Here is an 8,219-nt window from a genome sequence, read left to right as displayed (position 1 = left end):
TTGACCACTGAGCTGTCTCCTCAGCCCCTTATGGAAGTCTTAATAGTTGCAGTTAGAATTATGAGCTCAGCTGTGTTATGAGCTACACAGTTTGAGGGCATATCCTTTGTGTCCCGCTGTTTTCTGAAGAGGGAGGTTGTTTGTGCTTTGTCTTTTCTTGCCTGTTAAGAGGAAAAATGAGGAAGAGGAGAAGAAAGGATATTTGGATTTTCTGATCCAATGCAATAAAAGCTCCAACTTGGTTTGAATCTTGGCGACGGTGAAATTTCAGCAAGCGTAGTTCTGGACAGCTCCTCGGGGCAGCGGCTCCCCAGGGAGGGGAGAGATGAGACTGCAGACGGATTGGGGAGCATAAATAGACCATTCCATATAGGACAAATGGCATCGGAAACAAGGCCCTCCAGGAGCTCACAGACACATCAGCTTGGCAGTTCTCTCCAGCAGCGAGGATGGTGGTGCATCTCTTTTGAGTCTTGGTTTTGCCTTGCTAATGACTGATGGAAGATCTTCAAGTGTCCAGACAAATGTTCTGTCACTCAGCCTCCTGCTCAGCCCTGCAGCAGTGAAGGTGGGAGTGGAAATCATGCCCCACCCGACCCGAGACTTCCAGGGGGATGTAAAGACGGCACCAGACTTACAATGGGGTCTAAAGGACGACTCCCTCCTCCCAACCCCCACCTCCAGGGCCACGAAACAAGCCCAACTTTTCAAGAAAACTGCTGTTGGTGGAGTTCTGGAGAACAGCCTCCCTAATGTCACAAACCCCAGAGCATGGAGATTGCAAAACCAGGCGATCTGACTGACCTCCCACCGTGACATTAGGAAAAACAGTTCACCCAAATAGCAGTTTCTGGGCCTATCAAAGCCACCCGCACCCCGCCCTGTTCTCAACTACAAAAACCTATTCTCAGACCCTGTGTGGTGGGTTCTCCTGTACCCCCATATTCCAAGCCACATAGTTTGGGGATATCAGTCTTTCACACAGTTTGCTGTAAGTGTTTTAAAGATAAACCGAGAATTTTATTTTCCTCCACTGAGTTATTATTTGCAGGGTTTTACCTTCTGATAAACCCATCTTAACTTGAAAATGTCAATAAGTCCAAAATAACACACCTCAATCCTAGCCAGCCTGAGGCCAAACCTGGCCTGCCTTAAACATCTCAGCCTTATGTCAGACCACAGTCAGGTAATCATCTCACCCAAAGCTCGTTTCAAGAGCTGCCTATCTCATCTCATTGTTTGATATCGCACTGAGTGTGAAGTGTGGCTGTGCTGGGCTTACCCTCAGCACACACGGCTGGCGTGAACCTGCCACGCAGAATGTCAAAGGCACTAAAGTTACTGGCTGTGACTCAAGGATGTCAGAGCTATGGGGCCATCAATCCTGTCTGGGAGCTGCTCAGCTCCACGAGACCATTACACCATGCTAACTTGGAAAAAAAAATAGATCAAAATTCAAAAACTGAGCTACAGTTTCTACTGGATCCACATTTCTTTGACCCCAACCATAAAGCTAAAAAACTATAAACTGAACTATGGCAAGTTGCAGACTGATGGCAGTGTCAGGAATTTGTGGTAGGTGTGGGGAAGACATCCCAGGGCTCAAGACTAAAAGACGTAGGCTGTGTTCAGCATCTTCAATGTTCCATACACACTGATGTGCATTTTCCACCTGCTTACTGACGTTTCAAGACAGCCATGGCTGCCGTGTGCATTGTCTGCCTGAAAGAAGCATTGGTGCGGCCTAACTGCAGTTGTTCCAGAGTGTTCTGTGCTGGCCTGAGGGCAGCACAGTTCTTCCCCATCCTGCTCTCTCCTCCCCTCTTTCTTTTCAAGAAGCTCTCAATAGTCCAGGCTGACCTGGGACTGATGGAAATCCTCCTGCTCCAGACTCCCAAGTTCTAGCACTATAGGAAATGTGTACCACTCAAGTTGTAGGTTTGGGTGGAGAGTGGAGAGGAAAGAGGAATTCAGCAAGGTGTCATGTAGTTCAGGCTGGCCTTAGACTCGACAGTGACCCCTGCACTTCCTAAACCCACTTCCTGAGTGGTTGAATTGCATGTACCTGGTTTGCAGAGTGCTGAGAATCAAACCCAGGCCATCACACAAGCTAGACAAGGAAGGACTCTGCCATCTGATTCCCTCTCCCCCGCCCCCCAGCCCCCTGCCATGCTGTCCCTCTCAAGCTTGGAACTCTGAAAACCCTCTCGCATTACAGTGACAGCAAAAGAAAGTTATGCCAGATTGGTGCCATGTCAGATGCCTAGCAGTTTCAACTATAAATGGTGTCGGGTCTCACTGGATCTCTCAAATGAGGAAAGGGAGAGGCAGCCCCCATCTCCTAGTACCTCAGCACAGAGGCAAGATGCATGGGAATGAAGGGGAAACCCATGCAAGGCTCTCTCTTCATAGTTATGCCTCAGCTAAAATGTCACACTGCTCCAGTAAGTAAGTTCTTATCGTTTCTTCCTCCTGAGCACTTGTTTAAAATTTGGATTTAGTTTGCTCTTCAAGACAGTCTTATTCTCTAGCCCAGACTGGCCTAGAACATACTACATAGCTTGAACTTGAGACAATCCTCCTGCCTCCTGAGTGCTAGGAGTGTACCACTATAGCCAGCTGTCCCTCTGAGTACTTAGGAGAAACTACTTCCCTTAGTTACAAAATTCTAACTTTTAACACACTGTATCCCAACTCCTGATGAAGGCTTCTGGAAGCAGGGCCTCAAATCCCCAGGTTAGCACCTAGCACAGAAAAGTAAAAGATAATTATAAGTGAATGCTGCTATTTGAATGAGAATGGCCTCATAGTTCATACACTTGAATAGTTGGGCCCCAGTCGGTGGAACTATTTGGAAAGGATTAGGAGGTGTGGCCTTATGGGAGGAGGTGTGTGGATGGGCTTTGAGGTTTTAAAATTCGTGCCATTTCCAGTTAGCTCTCTCTCTCTCTCTCTCTCTCTCTCTCTCTCTCTCTCTCTCTCTCTCTCTCTCTCTCTCTCTGCCTCATAATTCTGTCTTAAAATGTAAGCTCTCAGCTACTGCTCCAGCACCATGCCTGCCTGTCTTACTGCCATGCTCCCTGCCACAACAGTCACGGACTCTAACCTCCTGAAATAGGAAGCTCTTCTCTATAAATTCTCTTCTATAAATTACCTTGGTCATGGTGTCTTAGCACAGCAATAAAAAAGTAACAAAGACAGTGAGTTAATTAATGAACTCTAGTCATCTTTCCCAATCAAAGAGACAATTTAGAAGAACTATGCAAACAAAAGGTGCACAGTGTGAAGCCAGACGGGGAAGTCCACCCCTGTAATCCCAACATTCAGGAGGCAGAGGCAGAAGAACCATTGCAAGCTCAAGGCCGTCCTGAGCTACATAGTAGCCTCTAGACCAGCTAGGACTACATAAAGAGAGCCTGTCTCAAAAGTTACAATGTGTCTGTGTCCTTCAGGAGCCAGGAGATAGTTTTCTTTTATATCAGTGGCCCACTGTGTTGGATACTTTTTATTGCCACAAGCAACAATATTAACCATTTTAATCATTTTTAAGTATACAGTGGAGCTCTGTAAACATCACAATGCTGTGCACCGAGCTATAACTATTCATTTCTAAACACACACCCTAGACAACAGAGAGAGAGAAAGAAGGGGGAGACAGGAAGGAGGAAGAAAGGGAGGGAAGAGAGGAGGGAGGGAGAGAGGGAGGGAGGGAGGGAGAGAGAGAGAGAGAGAGAGAGAGAGAGAGAGAGAGAGAGAGAGCACTATAGACGCAGTTACTACAGGCAGAGTAAGGGTAAAAGTTTGCTCAGTTAGTTAAAAGCACTGGCTACTCTTCCAGAGGGCCTGGATTCAATTCCCAGCACCCACAAGGTGCCTCATAACCTAATACCAGGGAATTCAACATCCTCTTCTAGCTTCCTTGGGCACCAAGTGCACACGTGGCACACAGACATACATGCAGGCAAACCCAACCATACACATGCTTTTGGTTTTGTTTGTTTGTTTGTTTGTTTGTTTGTTTGTTTGTTTTTGGTTCTTTTTTTTCGGAGCTGGGGACCGAACCCAGGGCCTTGCGCTTCCTAGGTAAGCGCTCTACCACTGAGCTAAATCCCCAGCCCCTTGGTTTTGTTTTTTAATTGGGTCATGGGTGTAGCTTAATTAGTAGAGGGCTTGCTTCAAAAACATGACGCCCCATGTTCATACCCAGCACCACATTAAACCAGTGAAATGGTGCGTGCTTGTAGCTCCAACACTTGGTAGAGGCAATGAGAACAGAAGTCTAGGTTTTTAGTTTGTTGTTGTTGTTGTGTCAACTTGACAAAAGCTTGAGTTTGCTGGGAAGAAGACCAGCTAGGACCAGAGAAAATCGCTCCGTCACAGTCTGGCCCATACATAAGCATTTTCTTAGTTAACGAGGGCTGTGGAAAGGCCCTTCGGGAGCGCCATCTCTGGACACTCAGTGTTCCTGAGTGTTGTAAGAAAGCAGGCCAAGAAAGCCATGGGCATCAAGCCTCTAAGGATTCTTCCATGGCCTCTGCTTCAGGGCCTGCCTCCAGGTTCCAGCTTGACTCTTCCCTTCATGACAGACTATTCTGTAATCTGAAATAAGCCCTCTCCTACTAGGTTGCTTTTGGCCATGGTGTTTATCACAGCAGTAGAAACCTAAGACACAGTCAAAGGCTTAGTGCTAGAGTGTCTGTCTGGCGCTCACGGTGTAATACTGTTAGTTTGGTTCACGGTACTGATGGAGAAAAAGAAAGTAGAGAAACAGGAGAAACCATTGCAAATTCACATTTCAGTCATGAAGATCTGGCCCTTCCCTTTTGTTGGTTTGTTTCCCTAACGAGTGTATCATTTTAGATCCTAAATCAGTTTGCCTCTGCTTTCCTGGTACTGGAATTACAAGCATACACAGCGTACCTGGACTTCTGTCATTGGTGATTGTTTTGTTTTTAGAGTCATGGCCTGACTACAGTATCCTCAACTGGCCTGACCTCACTGTGTAAGACGGGGCTGGCTTCCTACACATAGAGATCTGCCTGTCTCTGTATCCCAAGTGCAAGGATTAAAGGTATGAATCCCAGGCTATGCTAGATCTTTTTAGGTTTTAGGGATCGAACTAAGGCCCTTGTGTTTCTGAGGCAGGCACTTTACTGCTGAGCATTCTCCCTGATCCCCTAGCCTTTGGAGTGAGTGCTGTGCAAAGCACAGGCTGGAAAACAGACGGGTGTTGTAACTTGACTCCAGACAAGTTCTTCAGGCCTCAGTTTCTTCTTCTTTTGAGGGAGAGGGGGTAGTTATCTCTGATCGGAACCCACATTCCCTTTAACCAGCATACTCTCTGCGCTCTTCACCTGCATCTCCACAGTGCTGCACCCCCCCACCCTCTCACCCTTACTCCCCATCCCCTACCCCCACTGCCACAGCTAGAGTGGCCTTCCATGACAGCCGCTGAGCATAGCAGAGGCCCAAAGAAGGGCTCAGCATCCTCTCGCACCCCCAAGACATCCACTTCCTGAGTGGTAGGAAACCTGCAGGACTGTTGAAGTAAATGTGCAAAGGGCTGCTTCCAGCGGCTCACAGTTTTCTTCACAGCTGGCGGAATGAAGCGATTTGAGAATCAGCTTGCAACGCACCTGGCCCTACACGCCTCCTCCCCACTCCTGCTTAGCCAGAGAGAAAGCTTCGCTCCCAAGAGAGGCCTGAGGTAGGCCCCAGAGAGCCTTCCAGACCTGGCTGAGTGAAAACAGAACAGATGAATGAGATGGGCGCGGGCTCTTTCCTCTAAAGCCCTTCGCTCTGGATGAAGCAAACTTTTTCGACCAAGAGCACACTGCAGCTGCTCGGTTAGGCTCTGCCATAACAGTATCATTGGCCAAGCGGAAATGGATCTGGTGGCCATGTCCCGGTAAAGCCTTGCTCACTGAAGATTTTATCCCCGATTGATCTCGTGGGGGCTATTTTTAGATTTTTCTCCAGCCACTTAAAATATAAAGCCTAGATTTAGTTCAATTTCATTCAAAAATAGATGAGTCCTGAGCCTTTAGTCCCTACACTAAGAAGTTTGAGGCAAAAGGAATCAGTTCAGGACCAACTTGGACAATATATGAGACCTCGTCAAAAATAACTATCTCAGCCAGGCATAGTGGTGCAAGCCTTTATTCCCAGCGCACAGGAAGCAGAGTCGGCAGATATCTGTGAGTTTGAGGCCAGCCTGGTCTACAAAATGAGTACAGAACAGCTAGTACTGTTACACAAAGAAACCCTGCCTCAAAAACCACACACACACACATCACACACACACACATCACACACACACACACACATGCACACATATAAACACACAGACACACATACACACACATACACATGCACACATATAAACACACATACACACCCACTCACACACACATACACACATGCACACATATAAACACACAGACACACATACACACACATACACATGCACACATATAAACACACATACATACACATACACACACATACACACATATACACATGCACACATATAAACACACATACACACACATACACATGCACACACATATACACACATACACACACATATACACACATACACACACATACATACACACATGCACACGCACACACAAGTATCTCTTGACCCAATTGGCCCATGAGCTTGCTTGCCAACCTATGCTTAGATTTTGCTTAGGTGTTTTTTTGTTTTTAATTTTAACTTTTCTTAGCAAAGGAAGAACTGCATGTGTGTACGTAACTTTATAGCCCTCAAGAAGTTGAATCAGCAAGATTTAGCCCGGTGTGGTGGCGTATACCTTTAATCCTAGGACTTAGGAGGCAGATGCAATCAGATCTCTGAGTTCAAGACCAACTTGGTCTACAGGGTAAATTCCAGGACAGCCAGAGCTAAGTAGAGAGACCCTGCCTCAAAATAACACCAAAAAGATTGCCAGAAGCTTAAGGCCAGGTTGGGTTATACGGCTAACAATAAATAGCGACTTTAAAAACAAAGTAAAATTAGAGTAATTCATGACTTTGATATGCAGAATATCTATTTCTACTAGTGATATTATTTACCAATCCTGCCTCTTTGACCACCTTCTTGCTTCGTTTCTGTCTAATATGACAGCTACCCATTTTGTGTTTTTGTCTCTTTTCAGTGGGCAACAGGGGCGGTGCTGCAGACAGAGTCTCAGGATCCCGCATTGTAGCCATGCTGACCTAGAATTTGATAAACGGCCCAGGCTGGCCTCAGACTCGAGGCAATCCTCCTGCCTCAGGCTCCTGAGAGGTAGGGTTATAGGTATAAACTCATTTCACTGAGTGAACATCTCATGTATTTCAGGTGGGCCTCAACCTCGATTTTCCTCAAGGATGACCTTGAACTTCTGATCCTTCTGCCTCCGCCTCATGAATATTGAGACTCTAGGTATGCGCCATAAGATCGTGCTTGCTTGCTTGTTTGTTTGTTTGTTTGGAGATGGGGTCTCCTGACGCAGCTCTGCCTCTCCCTCCCCAGCGCTGGGATTAAAGGCCGGTGCTGCCACACCTGGAAGTTTTTAAGATTGAAGTATCCAATTTCTCTCAAGAATAACCGAGATGAGGCCGAACCAGCGGTAGATGAAACTGTGCAGTTCCTCGAAAGCTCACAGACAGTGATGAGGCTGGAGCCATCTTGGGGGCTGAAAAAACCAGACGTTCCGTCCTTTTGCTTTAACTTGCTTTCCTTTGCAAAGTATTCGTGGGCCGTTTGCAATCTTGGGCAAGCAATAAATGGATCATCTGCAGGCTTAGGTTTTAGGGAGAAATTGCTAGGTTTACAGCACAGCCTCCAGAAAATTCCTCAGGTCAGGTGACAGGGTTAACATGACAAAGCAACTGGCAGGACCTCCTGGGCTCCCAAGGGACCAGGAATCTGGGCCTTCACCTGCGCCTTTCAGTTAATCTAGGCATTGTCTCCTTGGGGTTCCGTTAGGGTTTGCACAGTAGATTGCTTCCTTGGAGGTATTTTATTTGTTTGTTTATTTCAAGCCTGTCTTGATCCCCTTATTTCTAGGTTTACAATCCATAATAACTAGATATGAAGCTGCTTGGATTCCTAGACTCAAGAGAGACCCCCAGGCTCTATAAGAGTTGACCAGACCCTGACACAGTTGCCTGGGGTAAGCTTAGAGATGGTCAGATGTTTGTTTCTTTGATTTTACCAATGAGTGGTT

The sequence above is a fragment of the Rattus norvegicus genome, chromosome 10 (genome assembly GCF_021556685.1).
Source record: "Rattus norvegicus strain SHRSP/BbbUtx chromosome 10, alternate assembly SHRSP_T2T, whole genome shotgun sequence".
In the NCBI taxonomy this organism is placed as follows: Eukaryota; Metazoa; Chordata; class Mammalia; order Rodentia; family Muridae; genus Rattus; species Rattus norvegicus.
This window is presented reverse-complemented; position numbering follows the sequence as displayed.